Genomic DNA, 17,452 nt, shown 5'->3' on the forward strand with positions numbered 1-17,452 from the left:
TATATGGCAGTGATTGTCTTTGCTACCCGGCCTGCAGCCTGGTACCTATGATCAAATCACAGCTGTGCTGATATTCAGTACAACATCACGACCTTGAGTGTGATATTGCTTTTATACAACAGTTCTGTGCGCACCATACTAGTTAAAAGTAATAAGCAACAACAGATTATGATGTGTTTGTTTATTTCATCATTTATTTCGTAATGCCAACACAAATAGTTCCACAACTGGACTGGTACTGAACTGTTGCTAAGCAACACAAACATTTTCCTGTCGTGCACAGTGCACAGTAGCTTGCTACTTTGTCTAGACGTTACCTTTAGGTGTGTGCCGAAGAATTCAGGGTTCTTCCTTCATCCTCTTCTGATGACCACACATCATTTAATTCAAATGTTATTTCTGGAAATAGTTTGTTACAATCTAAGATAGATAACGACCGTTAATGTAGCGCCGATTAACTCTTAATAGAACACCTGTGAAGCGGAGTGATACATGTAGTTAAAAGTCCCAGTGCTGTGTACTCTATATCAGCGCTCATAGAATGCCACTCGTCCAATCAAATTACGTGATTGAAACTAACTGTTGTATAAATTATAATATACAGTATGTTATATTATAACAGAACAACAGATATATGTAGGCCTTGATTTTTCCTTTTCTTGATCTTTTGGGTTTTTACAGCTGATTTTAGCTCCATCAGAACAACATCTTCTTCCCAAATGCTTATGCACTCTCTGTTATTCTTTTGTATTAAGCAGTTACCAGGCACCCCCACTTTTTTGCATGAGGGCCAAAATAATGTACCAATAAATTATAAGGTTACTTTTCTTCAGACTTTTTGATTACCAAAATCACAGTGGTAGTCATAACCCTGATCTCATTTGAAAGGTAACACTTTAAATTTTACAACCAAAATGTCACAATGAGTAGACGAGATACTGAACCAAGCTGAACATAGGGCCTGTAGTAGTTACCTTTTTATGTGGAAAACACTTCGGGGCTACAGCCGTAAGTCTGAAACAATTCTGTGTCAACAGCTGTTGCAGTGATATGGGCATCCTGAAGTGCTTTTTCACAGATAGAAGCAGGAGACTTAAGCTTTGAAGCCATGCACAATTCGTAAAGGTTGTGTCAATACCGAGTCCAGTAAAGACCAAAATACACCTAAAGTAGCACTACCAAGGCCAAAAGTGTTTGATCACCTTATCTTCAAAGAACACTCAAAGACCTCAGGTGGGCCATTGGCTTAGAGAAATGAGTAATTGTTGTTTTTTTTTGAAGAAGAAGATAACCTTGATTCTGAAAAGGAAAAGTGAAACCTTCAAAATAGTTTGGGAGTCTTTACTCAACTAATAAGGCATGTTAATGTGTTGGATATGATACCAAGTGATGACAATGGCAACACATGAGAGATCTGGTCCACACATAGGGACTACACATGATTATCGACTGGCTCTTTGCTCAATAGCAGATACGGCACCTATGTCTACGTTTTTTTAAAGAATATGATGAGATATAATAGAATTTAAACTTGATGATAAATATTATATAAATAAATGCAACAGAACCTGTTTTGCTGTGATCATCTACAGCCTGCTTTAATATACCTCTAACCAATATGATTATATGCATCTGTTAGGATAATGTTGTTCCTGCCCTTTTTTTAAATTGTCTTGTCTGTGCCTCAGTTAATTTTACCTTTTCTTGCAAATTTGTTATGTTATGTCTTGACTTATAATTTAAAAAAAAATAATTTAAAAAATAATAATAATACAACAGCACTACTGAGGTCCACAGTTAAAAAGTTTAAACAAAACAACAACAAAACAAAAAACATACATAAATGGTGGTTATTGTTTTATGTTGGTTGTTGTTTTCCTTGTGATATAACAACACCTTTGCTAAACCAATATAATCCATCCATCCATCCATTATCTAAACTGTTTATCCTTGTAGGGCCGCGGGGGTGCTGGAGCCAATCCCAGCTGACACTGGGTGAGGGCAAGGTACATCCCGGACAGACAAACAACCCCTTGCGCACACATGCGCACATATGAGCACTTCAGAGTTGCCAATTAACTTAATGTGCATGTCTTTAGACTGTGGGAGGAAGCCGGAGTACCTGGAGAGAACCCACACAGGCACAGGGAGAACACGCATACTCCACACAGAAAGGCCCCAGGCCTGGGGTTCAAACCCAGAACCTTCTCCCTGTGAGGCTACAGTGCTAACCACTGTGCTGCCCAAACCAATATGATATTATGTCAAATACATATATATGATATACATATAGCATATATCTTAATATGTAACAGTCTGTGGCTGGACTCAAAGCAGAGATGTTACGCCGATGTCTTAGACAACTGGGTCAGTGGGACGACCCCCTTCCCCCCACACACACACACACACACTTTGTCTTTCTGTCACCAGCCCAAACAGTTTTGTTATCTAAATGCCAGAACCTCTCTGTTTTTACAGGGCAGCCAAAAGCATGTGCCTTTTAAAAACGTACAATCTCAGAACACTTAGAAGAGAAATAAGGATCCCTAAAGGATGAGGGACGTCCAGCCAAGCAGAACTAAAAAGTCTCTAGGCCAATCCCACAATGGCTGTCTGACTCAGAGCTTCATTTTTTTTTTTTTTTTTCACTAAAGGATGTATGCAAAATCAAACGCAAGCCTCACATATTGGACAAGTTGTACCTGCCGAATGAGAAAATACAGTGGCTTCAGGAAGTCCCCAGACCCCCTTCACTTTTTGCACATTTTATTACGTTGTAGATTTGATTCTAACTGGATAAAATTTGCCATTTTGCCTTATCCATCTATACTCAACAAATCCATAATGACAAAACAAAAACATGTTTTTAGGATTTTTTGCAAATGAATGAAAAGTTAAGAAAGTAAAAGTGTGGTCAGGTGATTCCTTTGCTTGTTTGGCTTTAATTATTCTTGACGTGTGTAGAACTTGTCACAAGCTGAATTGATTGGACACACCCAAGGAATCAGTTACAATAACTGTCAAAGTTAATGCTGTCATACTGAGTTGCTCTCCGCTGTGTGAAATCAATTATTATTGACCAGTTTAATTTTATTTGGCAAATTAATTATTTGTGGCGTTATTTGTACATGGGCTTCTTTATCCTGCGCATCTCTTTCTCCCCGTCTTCGATTTTCCCCTTTCCTCTCCCTTCCTCTACGTTTGTCTCCTCTCCCCATCATTTTCTTTTCCCAGCGTTCTTCCTTCTTCCCTCTGCTCCATGTGTTCCTCTCTCAGGAGACAGCAGCTAACTGGCACTATATTGTGAGCCACTTACAGAGCCATGTTTTTCTCCATCTTCTCCCTCTTCTCTCTGTTCCTCCTCGTTTCACTCCGAACATCTCCCGTAGCTTTTTCTGGCTCATTATCCTAAGCGCTGCAGACCCACACTGCTGTGATCCGAGAATGCCTTTTCTCTCAGTTGGTACTTTTTCTTTGTATTTTGGTCTTTTTCTTTTCCTTCTGCTCAAAGTCAATTCTTTTGATCCTCGCAGTTATTTTTATTACAGGCTTTTTGTGTGTCTATCCTTACCGTATGTCTTTCTGCCCACCTATCTCATTCTCTCTCTTTACACTGCTGAATTTTACTATGTAGTCCTCTCTGGTTCTATTGTCTTATCCTTCTTCCTGCACCCAGAGGAAGAACGCCCTCCATGACCAGATTCGCGTGCATGAAGTGCTGTTCAGATTAGGTGGCCTTGTAGAGACCATTCATGCATCTCATTGAAGAAGACGATGCTCATTTTTGGATTGTTTTGATTGGTCTGATTGCTGCTCTTGAGGATTTACCACACTGCATGGAGACATTAGCCCCTTTTAAACAAAGATCCTGCTATATTGCCGTTAAGAAGCCCCTTCATTACGCTGTCTTATTGCTGTCTTATTGCTGGGACAACATTATACGGGAGGGTAAGACAGAATAAACGTGCAACATTCTCGCCTTGAACAGGCTCTGTGAAAGGAGGTATAGTTGAGCTCATTGGAGAGGGTTTTTACAGTCTTTGAAGAGCTTCACTGAGGTTTAACACCTCTCTGGCACCTGGCTCACTCCATCTGTCTGTTGAAGCCTTTGGTGACTCATTCACTGTGCCGGTGGATCATCACCCTGCTGGCTTGTGTGAGTAGCAAGTGCCAGTTATCCATTACAAGAACCACTGCTGTGGAGATACTTGTTTGTGCCTACCTGGCATGGGTTAAATGTGGCCTGCTAATTCAGCGCAGCGTTCATGTAAGCCTTGGTCTTCTTTCGTTTTGCCCTAACTGATTAGAGAAAGGTGATGTATTTACAGCATATACCAATTCAAGAGCTTTTATTTCTGTAAGTTGATTGACAACTAACTCTACGGTTGTTTTAAGCTTATCCTTGCTGTTAACCATTTTTGTGGCCATTTTTCTGGCGCTATGTGTCACGAACATAACGTAGCTAGGTAGCTATCTATGAAGGAAGATGTCACTGGAACAGACTGTGCCTCCTCCTTGTCTGTTACTTTCTATATCGGGACACCTCAGCATATATTATTGCTTGTGTAAGAACCCCTGACATGAAATGTTTCATAACCCGCACTTAAAAGAACTTTTGGTGCTGTCTAACTAACTCAGGACGCTTCAGAAATACAGGCTGGTGGGAAGAAGAAAGACAACAGTCATTGCAGATGGGGTAGTAAATGATCATTTCTTCATTAGTCCTCATGAAGTGATGACACTTCCTTGACTCACCTTGATAGACAGCGCTGTTATCGCCTCCTAAAAGTTCCTGTAACTCAACATATGAGCAGGGCTGAAATGTATTGCTGAACAAAGTTTCCCCTGAAGCATGTGCCACGAGATAAAAGCAGAGATCATGACAATGTTGTAAAGTGGAAAAGAGCCATAGGTGTATTTGTGTGAATGCAGTAGAGCATGCACGCATGTCATGTATGCATTAATGTCCTGAGTCTACAAATGAAGATGCACCCTTGGGACAGATGTAGGGGGGGAAGGGTGAAGTCTATAACATTATGAAGCCAGAATAGCATTCGGATGGGGGTGGGGTGGGGGTGTTCGATTCTGTGGATTACATACTTTCCCGTAACCCAACGTTAACCTCGCAGATTGATGACTGTGCTACCTCTGCCCTGAGGAAGATCGCTCAGACCCTCCTCTCTAATGGTGCAAGAGAAAATGCAGAGTGCCTCTCCCCATCCTCCCAGTCATTACCATCCTGCCTCCTCTGCTTCTTCTTCCCTCATTGCATCCTCTCTGCACTCCAGCCCCCCCACTTACCTCATAACTTCCGCTCCCCCGGTGAGGCCACATGCCAGGATCCTGCGGTCTCCCGGCAGCCGACGTAGTGAAATGAAACACCGCTGTCTGCCATGTTAGTCTTCAGCCGGAGGGAGTGGTGACAATGAGGTTGCATTCAGACTGACAATAGCGCTGCCTATGATGGTGTGAGGTGGAAGCATGTTGTTACAGGTGCCGGAGAGAAGATGAAACACAAACCGGGGAGTCCAGTTTGAAGGCAGATCAGACAGGAAGACTTAAATTTTTTAAGCAGATTTAATATTTGAAAAACTTGCTCAGACACTCAAAAAAGCTATTTTTATGTGCATGACGCAAACCCAGTGTAAAGGCAAAAAAAAAGAAAAAAAAAGACAGCCTATCAGACCAGGAGTAGCACTTTGTACATTTCAATGAGACCATTACAGTGGTAAGGGTCTTGAAGAAGAAGGCCACAGCTACAAAAAATGCAGGGATGTCTGGCAAGAAAGTTGAACGTGACTCAATCTCTGCTAAATGTAATGCGACATCATCAGGCCAGACGCTGCTTTGGGCAGTCAGATACATGCAAACACACCATCCTATATCTTGTAACGTGAGCGGTGTAACACTGGCAAAATCCTACCCATAATCTTAAAAACCCAACAAGTTCTCCATCCTAAGCAACCATATTGGTCGTTTGACCAAGGAACGTTTCCTGAAATTTGTAGGTGGCAGGAGATATGCCACAGAAACTGTTGAAAATCACTGTCGAAAATAAATAACTAACTGATTTATGATGTAACAAATCTATAGTAAAGCTTTGGTTAGGTTTACGAACAAAAACAACTTGGTTAGGTTTTGGAGAAAGATCATTGTTTGAGTTAAATTAAGTACTTTGGTAAAGTTAGAGGGCCCTCATGGTTACAACAATGAACACATAGTTAACGTTATTTAACAATCGTGGTAATGATTAAAATGGATTGAAATAGGAAACGAACTACAAGACCAGAAAAAACAACTATACTGGTTATTTGTTATATATGACAACTTACATCGACCTCTTGCGGTCATAAGAACAGTTCTCAGCAGCAAAGGAAAACATAATGCCTCTTAAGGAGGAGCTGACATTCAATGCTCATTGGTTTGACAAATGAGTCCATTGTGTGTATCCTGTCTCCATCAAAACTACAGTTTCCCTACACTACACTACACCTAGTAGCCTTAGGTGACTAAACCAAACATTAACTACAGAGGTGGAAGATCAGGAAACCTATCATATGAATTGTTTTTACAATCAATTTAATGGGTCATTTGGAAGGCATTAACAAACAGCCTGTTTTGTCAATTAGCTACAAAGACTTGTTGTATATTGTATGCAACACCCTGCAGTACCCAATCTGCATCAACACATTAATCTTCCTGAAATGAATGAGTAGGTATTCAGTGAAGTCTTTATACCCTATGAGGGAGCCCGGGAAAGACAAGAGTGTCACCAAACTGAGTCGACGCTCCGTCTTGATGTTTTAATCATGAACAGACCAGAGGAAAAGGGAAGGGAGCGCGCATGAAGAGAGATTTCAGCTTATGCTAATGATCATAATGTTGCCAGCTGCTGCAGAGCTGTGCTTTTGACTTGAGCAAAATATCCTCCCATCAGTGTCGTCTTTAGCGGCTAAACCACATGGTGGATGTTCCTGATATGCAACTCTAGAACGTTGGAGGCCAGATTACAGTGGAATACGCATCCAGAAGTTCAAATTAGCATGCAGAGGAAAATAATGAGCATTATCCTTCCAAATTACTCTGTCATTTACTTTTCCTTCATATTTCACCCCTCCCCTACATCCACTAAATTTCTCATGCTGTGATAGTAACAGTCAGCTCTCAAGGAGAAAACTGGATATTAATATGAGGACAAATTACTGAAGGAATTAGTACAGTACTGTTTTTCTTGTTCTCACTATAATAATCTGAACTGCTTCTTGGTCTAAACAGAACATGTCATATCATTTGTCTTTCTCCAGCAGAAAACATGTTCACCTTCATTTTCACCTTCAAATCCCCGGTTAGATATTGTTGGCACCTTATCACCATCTAGCAGCAACGAGATCAGATCTGACTCATTGATTCTGACATCAGTCTCTCATTGGAGACCCTCTACCCTGCTTTGTTAAGGCTACAGTGGCTATAGTTTGGAATAAAAAGAATTACTTTTTTAAGGTTAGGAAATGGTTGTAGTCTGTATAGGTTGATAAGAACTGCTTGGTTAAGGTGAGGGAAGATCATAATCATGGTTAACCCAGGAGACCAACAATGGTGTCCTGTGTCAAAGTTGCACGTTTTATTGACCCAACCATCTACCCCAACCTACTTCCTAATGCCATGTCTACACAGAAGGCGTAGTGGGAGCAGCATGTTGGCAGTGTTCCACGTGTGTTCGGGCACAGACCTCAGCTGTAGGTCACGCACCCATCCACAACTCAGCTGTTGAGTTCAGGTTTTGGGTGGGTTATGTGACTAGCAGCTAATGTAGCTTCAAGCTCATATTTTGTGTATAATATTTTCAAACTTAAAGTCTTCAGACAGCAACCAACGCTGACTCAAGTGACATCACTCGAGGATATATATCAGATTTCACACAGGCTCCTACTTGCACAAACGGCTTTATACAGTACACGCAGTTATACTCCCCAGCACCTGTAAACAGACTTCAACAGAGTTCCCCTTTAAATGTAAAAACTTTCAAGACATTTGTAAAAATTACCAATTCTGTTCTCTCTTGAGTGGAAAGTCTTGGAAAACGAAGATGTGAACTGTAACTTTTACCAAAACTTTTCCCGAATCTTAACCAACCTGTTCATGTACATAGACGCGAACCGAACCTTAATCGCAGCGATCATATCTGTAATGGTCATATGTAAGGGTTTTGGAAAGTACTGTAAAGATACTTTGGAAGGCAAACGATATGTTTTGTTGTTTAGTTTGACTTGAGTTGGTTTTTCCCCAGGACTGTGCAGTGCAGTTTACAGTAACAGGGATCTCGTGTATTACGGCTCAGCTCAGGTATTGAAATGGACACTGTTCCTAGACGACACCTCATTACTTTCCGCGAAAGTTACTCTCCTAACACATACACGGAGAACTTCCTCTCTGTTCAGCCCGTAGAGCACAGGCAGGTGACATGGTGGCACAAAAATAACATCTTCATACTGCTCATCTGACTTCTCAGATTTATTTAAAAAAAAAAAAAAAATGAACACAATTCAACAATAATCAAAACGCAAGACTATACACTCTCTCTTAGCAGTAATGCCGTGATAATGATCTACAAAAGGACAGCAAAGCCTCGCGCTGATTCACACTGTGAGTGCAGTTTTAGCTCTGAGCCAGTCAGCGGGGAAGTGACTCTGTTGTAGCAGCAGCAGCAGGGAGTGTGGGTGGTTCCTCAGCGTTGATAATGTTGCAATCTTCATTTCATGCCCCCTGATTTTATTATATTTCCTCTGTCTCTCCTGGTGACCCAGTGGCCGCCATCAAATTGGGAGCGGCCTTAATTACTTCTGCTGTGTCATGTTCAGGCTTCACACTAAAAATGTTGATCCTACTTGATATTAGATTTGCTTTCATTTGAATCTTGTGACTCAATCTTGTATTTTTTTTTTAAAGAACCTAAAAGCTTGAGTTGTTCTGACTGGTTGGAAGTGGGTGGGGCTCTGTTGGAAAAAAGGTGATCGTTGCATTAGCATCGATCTAATATGTTGAGTGATATCTGGCATTGTGGCATCCCTTTATTGAGATCTGTATGAGAGTTTGTTTGGTTTAATGCGTGTGTTTGAAACGCTTGGGGTCTCACACACACTTCCTCTCACTTCATTAGAGATGTGTGAGTTGCTGAGGCAGGTGCACCTTGACCCCGTCAGCTCAAAGACTCGTGCAGTCAGGGCAGTCACGGTGCTCGTCAAAATAAAAATAGAGCAGCACAGATGGACAGCTACGTATTGTGTGAACGTTCAGTATTGGCTCTGTGTGGCTTATTAAAGGGGCTTTTTTTTACGTTTTCTCTGCCGCCAAACATGGTTTCTTGCCAGGAGCGAGTGGTGGTGATTGTTGCTTGACAAAAGCTTTAGCCATCGTTTTGTTACCAAGACAAGAGTTTATAATACGCCATCTTAGCAGTGCTAAATCTTCAGGGCAGATTGGAGGCTACAGTGAGTCGCTACTGGAAAGTGACAAGACCGGCCGGCGCTAGCTGGTTAGCATGCTAACTTCATTGGAAGAAAAGGAGCGATAGAAACAAGAATTAACATTGGCGTTAGTCTTGGTGAGTAAAGGAATGAAGCTTGATCCTGAACTCACAACTTTTATTCCAGACTGGTAAATAAACAGCTGTTAATGCTAAAGCTGGCTTTGTAGCAATAGCAAGACTTACAAATAGCTCCTTTAAAGCTGCTTGCTGCTGCTAGAAACGAGGCTGATGAGAGTGAACTGCACAGTAAATATATCATAAAGCCAACTGTGGTTAATCCGCAGATTGCGTGAGCTGGGTTATAAAAATTAATATTCTGATTAACAGTGGGTGGGTTGCGTGTGGGTGAAATAATATATAATGTATTTTACATTAAAAATACATTTTACATACTGTACATTATATAATTTGCAAGTAACTCAGTACTCGTTAATAAGGTAATGAGAGTACTCGAATATTGAAATTACTGAAGTTGCCCATCCCTATTCTGGATATCAGACTTCCTGTGAGCCTGTGAGAGTCGTACTTTGATGTGAAAGGAACTATGTGTCCACATTTAAATGGTAAACCTTTTGGGCTCAAACTGCTGATGAAATAGCACTAAAATGAACCTGCAGCACATTAATTCAGTGTCAAAAGAGAAAACCAGTTGACTCCGAGAGAGATGATTAGAGTTTCAAATTCAATTTAACCAGGAAAATTTGTCTTTTTCACGCAGCTCTCTGAAGACCTTTTGCTCTGTGTGGCACCTGAGCTGTTGAGTGCAGTCTGCTTGTTGTAAATGTTTCAGGACTGTAAGGATCTGCAGAATTGATTCAGAGTGGCTGTCTTCATCACAGCAGGCTTTCCTTGCCATCACAGAAAATTAGTGTGTGTGTTTGTGTGTGAGCTTGTGTGTGTCCGTGGTGGCAGCACTGTAAGCTGAGAGTGGGAGTACACTGTCACACTGCAACTGCATGATGCATGACTCCAAATTATGTGGCAGCTTTTTGCTTTTCACCTCGCTGATCATTCAGAGCAGTCAGCCAGAGATGACTCATGGGAATATCAGAGGTGGAATAACGATATGAAGTGAATTTATATTAAAAAAATCGAGCAGTGAATATAAGTTATTACTTAAAGTTTGTTTGTAGATTATACCTCCTATATGAAGTATTTTTAAACACTTTTTCCACCAAAACTTTCATGAAATATGGCCAATTTCGCCAAATGTAGCTATTTCACTTGAACGGGAATTTAAAAAAAGCCACAGCATGGTCCTGGCTTGATAAGACCACCTGCAGCTGTAAGTGAAGTTAGTGACAGGATCAGTTGCTGCAGCTGCTAAATTATTTGAAGATCTTTCATAAAGATGGAGTGAAGATGATGAGTTTCCTCTGAGTCTGTTTATTTTATTTTATTTTTATTTATTTATTTTTTCTGAATCCATTTCAACAAGGAAAATTTCCTTGCTGGTTATGTTTAGGCTTGGTTAGTCACAGGAGGTAGCGTTATGTAATAGTAGTAGAAGTACAAATACTCATGTGGGCAAATATCAGATGGCCAACCAAACTTAGTAATCACTGAATTAGGTGCAAAGTTCTTCTTGGCTTCTACAGTTGGTTTATCCAATTTTATAATCTGCCTTAACTTTTAAACACAATGTGCCATTGCAGCCAGATTTACATGAAATGTGCACACAACTCATGACTTGTCTTCGTCACTTGAAACTTTCCACAATGTAAAGTTATAATATTCCCAGAGAGGATTTAGAAGTTGCAGATTAAAATGTTCTAAACATTAATTATTGACACAACAATACATTTGGATAAATGTACAACCTGTGTGGTTGTATGTGGTCCCAAGCGTTTTTTCAAACAAGTTGAATTTAAGTTTACCATAATGAGCTTTTGTGTATCAATAATTTTTCAAGATTTGGTGTGAGTCATTTTTGATTTTTGTCATGTCTCTGAATAAACAGAGCTTTTGCTTGTTGAATTCCTCACATTTTTTAAAGGTCCCATATTGTATAAAGTGAGATTTTATGTCTTTTCATTATAAAGCAGGTCTAGGTTCTATATTAATACTGTGATAGTATCATGGGGAAGTGCTCAGTCCACATAGAAATGCACACAGCCTGTATTCAGAAACTTGGCCACAAAAACAGCCATTGGGACTATAACTTAATGATGTTGCAACGAAACAATCACCACACTCAGCCATGCCCCAACCCCGCCCACCTACACAACACACAACATCCATCCTTGCAGGATTTGGTTTCTCTGAGTGTTTACCTGGAAGCTGCTATATATTTTTTTCAATCTCTCAGAAAACAGTCAGCCAATCAGAAGAGAGGCTCAGATCCTCTCCTCTGATTGGCTAACAGACATGTTGTTACTAGAGCTCCAGAGAGAAGTCTGTGAGAGGAGATGTAAAACTACATTGAGATGGTTTTTGGTTCTTAAAATCACAAATATATCTTCTTATGAATCAACACTTCAAATAAAACACTGGAAGAAATGTAAAATATGGACCTTTAACTATTGTTTTATTTGTTTTTTTGTGTCATCACATTATGCTTAAACAACATTTGGGGTCATTAGAAGTACCTTGCTAAAGGCAACATTGTGCATCAGCAATTTTGTAATGAACTAAATTAGTATAGCCAGTGGCCTTTGTTGCCATATGCCCTGTATTTTCTCGCCTGCAGTGCACACAGTGTGGTTTAGCCTCATTGCATTGCTTCATACCCAGTGTATGTAAAGGTGGGGTGAACTAATCAGCCCATGCATACAGTATAAATGAAACATACATATAGTATAACATACATTCTAAAAATAGAAACTGGGCAAATTGTCGAACCAAAGCCTGGCTATAGGGATAGTCACTCAGAACATTTTAAGATTTGGTGATGTTGGAATGGTGAATGTATAATATATCATACATAAATATCAGTTAGTAGTAAAGGACCAAAAATATTGTTTTATATGTTATGAATATAAATTATAATGTGGAAGATTGTAAGATTTGATTAATATGCATGAAAAAAATGAGGCAATGAGAAAACTAATAAAAATCTGTCTCAGGCAAAATGGAGAGGGTTGGTGACAAATACATACAAGTACACAAACACACATCTTAGCCTAAATATATGAATTAAATGTAGACAGAACCACAGATGTGTCTGCTTGACAGTGCCACAGGCTGTTTGTTATATACGATACTGGATCACACCCGCCATCCAGAAGTGACATACAGTTTGAAAAATGAAGTGATGGATGTCCTTCCATGCTGCCCAGGGGCCATCGTACAGCTCTTCTCTTCTCTTCTCTTCTCTTCTCTTCTCTTCTCTTCTCTTCTCTTCTCTTCTCTTCTCTTCTAACCTGCATCACATACAAAGGTGATGGTCCAGGATGGGCCAGAGAGAGTTGTTCAGGATCAGGACTGTCAACAGCCATGGCATCTATAGTGTGATACATTGTCAAACAAGACAAGAGGAGGGAAAATAAATAACTAAAAACTCACACATGTTGGTCTTTAAATTGATGGATAAAGCAGTTATTATCGAGTCTGACACTTTGGTTTCCAATGCCCTACTTCAGCTGATGATCCAAGCCTGACTGTAAAACATCCCTTATAATGTTTAGGCCTGTTATCATTCTTATGCCGATGACATTCAGTTGTATTGCTTGCTGATGATAGTAACCAATTGTCCACATTAAATGATTATTTGGACACCATCAAGACAAGGCTGACAACTGACTTCAGGTAAATGCAAATAAGACAGTGACTCTTATAATTGCTCCTTAAAATCTAATTCCAAACATCAAGCAGTATACTGTATGTGTTTGTGTTAAGTATAACTTTAGAAATGTCTGTGCCATCTTTGACCAATCCCTGTCTTTTCATAATCATGTCAGTCAGCTCATGTTTTATTCCAGTTGAGGAACATTAAGTTAAATTAAGATCTCAGGTGACTAACGTTGACTTGGACAAGATTATTCATGCTTTTATTTCTTCTTGTTCAGATTACTGTAACGCTCTTTTTACCTGTTTGAGTCAAACTTTGTTGAGCCGTCTCCAAACTGTCCAAAATGCAGCTGCTCGGCTTTTAAGTAGAAATAACAAAAGATCACGCATCAGTCGAATTCTGCATCCATTTTAAAATAGTGGAGCTAACCTTAAGAGCTTTTCATGGTCAAACACACCAGTATATTGCTGACCTCCTCCTCCCTTATACAGCCAACCGGGCTCTAAGGTCTGCTGAACAAAAATTAATGGCTGTCCCTTGAACCTCCTATAAAACTGGAGGTGACTGTGCTTCTCGAGCAGTGGCACTCAATTTATGAAATGCTCTCCCCTTATCATCGGGATAGACTGCTGTGACATTTTGCAAAAAATGTCTTCATAGCTGCTCCATTTTATTTTGTTGCCTTTTACTGACCTATTTCCTCATCTATTTGGAACTTTTGTACTTTTTTATTGATGTAAAGCACTTTGTGATTCTGTATCTGTGAAAGGTGCTATACAAACTTTACCTACTAGATCAATGGTATTTCATAACAGTGACTCTTGAAATTCTTTTACTCAGTCATAGAGATACTTCGTCTTTGTTCTTATAATAAATTGTAGTTACAGTGAACAAGGTCCTCTTGCCAACAAGCACATCTCAGTAAAACATCTAGTCATAGAAAGTGCAGAGAAAAATGTTGAGAAAATGCAAAAAAGTTGCTGATTATATAGTGTTGATGCTCTGCTTTAATATTCATAGTAACATTCAAAATGACATCTAATAAATCCCGAAACTTGTTTTTTTCTTTTTGAGAGAAAACAGTCAAAAACAATGAGTCCGAAATGTCATCACAAAATCAGATTGTGTGCTCACTTGCTTTTAGCTTGCTCAATCTCTTGAATCTGAGAAAACCAGCAGCTCTTAGGCTTCCACCACGAGACCTCGCTGTGTTTCAGTAACTGAAAAGAATTTGCACAAACTCAACTGAGCTTAGCTCATCTGCCTGAGCTGTCAGCCAAAGAATTAAGGATGTGTCAACAGGAGAGAAGTCTTCCCTCCTTACCGGCCGACTCTCTGAAAGCTGACGCAACAGAGTGCATGTACAATTCATTTTCTCCTCCACTCCAGAAATACCGGGTTCCCCAGAGAGAGAAGCATTGAGATGTTTGTTGCTACTGCAAACACAAAAGAGCTGCATGTTATCAAACTCTGAACAAAGATACTAAATTAGCTAAATTGACCACTTGAGGGCAGCACAACCAGTTGTAAACACAGCAGACTCTTTGCTAACATGCTACTAAAGAGTTGGCTATTTAATTACACGAAGTAACATCAACATTTATTTGGAGTTATGTGAATCTAAAGTGTGAGGATTGAGTATTGGTTCCCCTTTTCGCTCTCTTTTGGTCTCCACCAACTAGGTTAAATATCTGGCTCTTTAGCAGAGAAATGCTAGATTTATCTTTCTCTCACTTGGCGCTGTATAAGTAGCATTCAGTTGGTTTATCTGAGTTTTTTCTCTGAAAACAGTTGGAAAAGACATTGATGAGAGTGAGAAAGTTGCAATTCATAAAACCAACGACTCTGTGAAGTGAAGCTACGCCACTGCACCTGGTTGTTATTTGCCTAGAAATAGCTCCAGTATATAATTTTCCCTAAATTTATTCATGTACGCATTAAACAAACATGTTAAGTAATGAGTTTTAGAGGTGTGGCAGCTTTTTTTCCCTAACATTTGACAGAGCCAGGATAGCTGTTTCACTCTGCTGCCAGAATGTATGCTAAGCTAGGCTAACAATGTCCTGGCTTCAGTTTTTTAATTAACACACTGTCATGACATTGGTCTTTATCTTCTCATCTAACTCTTGGACAGAAAGTAAGAATATTTCCCAAAATGACCCACTATTATTTAAGCTTAACTGAATAGAACTGAACTTAGATGGAGAGAGAAGAAAAGAGGATGCTCATGTAACATTTATTTTAACGTTTAACAAAACACGGAGAGCAAGAGGCAGAGGATTGAGTGATGAGAAAGTGATGAAGTGTTGTACATGGAGGAAAAAAATGATACAGAGAAACAAAGTGAAGCTTCTTCCAGCCATTTATCCTGGTGTGTGGGCTCATGCTCCTCTGACAGCTGAGACAGAGGGTGTGCTACTGTGTGTGTGTGTGTGTGTGTGTGTGTGTGTGTGTGTGTGTGTGTGTGTGTGTGTGTGTGTGTGTCTCACATACTGGGGTGTATAATATAGATCTCCAGTCTGCTTATTCAGCCGCCCTGAACCTCCCATCACAATTACAGCCAGTATGTGGCAGCGCTTCAATACTGGCGTCTGCAAAATGTCACTGTGCTTCACACAACCCATCCGTCCGCAGGTCTGTCCCCTGCTAACAGGCCGCTATGTGGGGAGCCCATCTCAGACATGGAGGGTGATGACTCCCAGAACCCCCCGGGGGAAAATGAGTTGTTGCTCAGGCAGTACAGAAGCACATAGTCAGTCAGTTTTGGCCATAACCGTTATCATAAAGTATCCAGCCAGTACTACAAAGTGCTTTGGATAAAGTCTAAGCCTCATTTGTTTTTGTGGCTGCATTATTCAGGAAAACATAAGCTGTGCTTGTATTGAATATGACAAAACAGGTAAAAATCTTAAAAATCAGTAATGCATATATTTTAATAAACTTCCCTGATTTCTAAAGCAGCAGTAATTGTGTTTTTGGCCACTTGGACAAGCTTTAAACAACACTGACATATTGTAACTTTGTGAACTTGACATGGCTTCCATGTTATCAAAACAATTTCACATTTATTTATATGGACCAACAGTATCATTCACTGGGTGTCATGGATTTTGGCCACCGAAAAAATATACGTCCAATATTATAATTTCCTTTTTAGCTTCTTCTTGGTCTTCACCACCTCTAGAGGCAAATATCTGGCTTGAACATGTCACCGTGAGCGACCCTTAACACATAGTGATTTGATCTATGGTTAACATAAACATGTAGACTATTGTAATTTTAATACCATTTGTAGCCCAACATGTTTCTGTTAGTCGAAGCTTTTGATTTAGTTTACTGTGAAAAACAAGAGCTGTTGAATGCACAAAACTGAAGATAAACTGATTTGTATTAATATAAAATCTATAATGGATCTTTAAAAAAAAAAAGAATGTTTTTCATTAAAATGTTAGAGGCCTTTCTCATGGAGGACAAATGAAATGTCATTGGTCAGTGCAGTTAGCTGTGTGTGTGTGTGTGTGTGTGTGTGTGCGTGCGTGTGTGTGCGTGCGTGCATGTGTGTGTGCGTGCGTGCGTGTGACTGAAAAGTTGTGCGCGCATGCATGAGTGGAAGTGTAAGTCATTTAATCAGCCCAGCCATGACAACTCCTATTGGAAGACTGAATTGTCACACCTATTTGTCTGTGGACAATTCATTGGTAATAGATGTTTCCGAGCTGTAACTCGTGCTGAATGAAACAGTTGTTTTGCTGTGATAGAGGACGGAGCATTAGTTAATGGGTTTGTGTGGCAGGAAGCTCACGGAGATGAGGGAGAATCTTTCTTAATTACTTTTTTTTTTTTTTTACTGAAAAGTTGTCAGTATTCTTCTGACGACGCAAGATGGCAAAAGTTTTTTCTTCAGTCGGCAAACTTCGTAAAAAATATATTTTTATTCACTGCTGTGAATGAGAAATGGGAAAGTAGGATGAAACCCATTCATGCCCTGTCATCTCAAAACCAAACATCATTTCTTTTACTTTTTATTTGTGAGTTGTGCATTAACCATGTCTGACTAAAATAAATAACTCTTTTTAACTGAAAGCGAGTGCACAATACATGGTGTGGTGACATGGTGACAAGTCATTTTAAAAAGGTGGTTCCAAGAAAATGAAACTGACAATCCGGGTATTTATTTGCATCGGTGACCTCTACTG

General features: G+C 39.8%; 1 protein-coding gene across 1 annotated transcript in view; it reads left to right on the forward strand.

The window, feature by feature from the left end:
- LOC111221156 (voltage-dependent N-type calcium channel subunit alpha-1B-like) overlaps nt 1–17,452 on the forward strand; it is a 161,519-nt gene that overhangs the window by 66,398 nt on the left and 77,669 nt on the right. The gene's annotated exons all lie outside the window — the stretch shown is intronic.

Source organism: Seriola dumerili, unplaced genomic scaffold, assembly GCF_002260705.1.
Source record: "Seriola dumerili isolate Sdu_G_001 unplaced genomic scaffold, Sdu_1.0 BDQW01000081.1, whole genome shotgun sequence".
Classification (NCBI taxonomy): domain Eukaryota; kingdom Metazoa; phylum Chordata; class Actinopteri; order Carangiformes; family Carangidae; genus Seriola; species Seriola dumerili.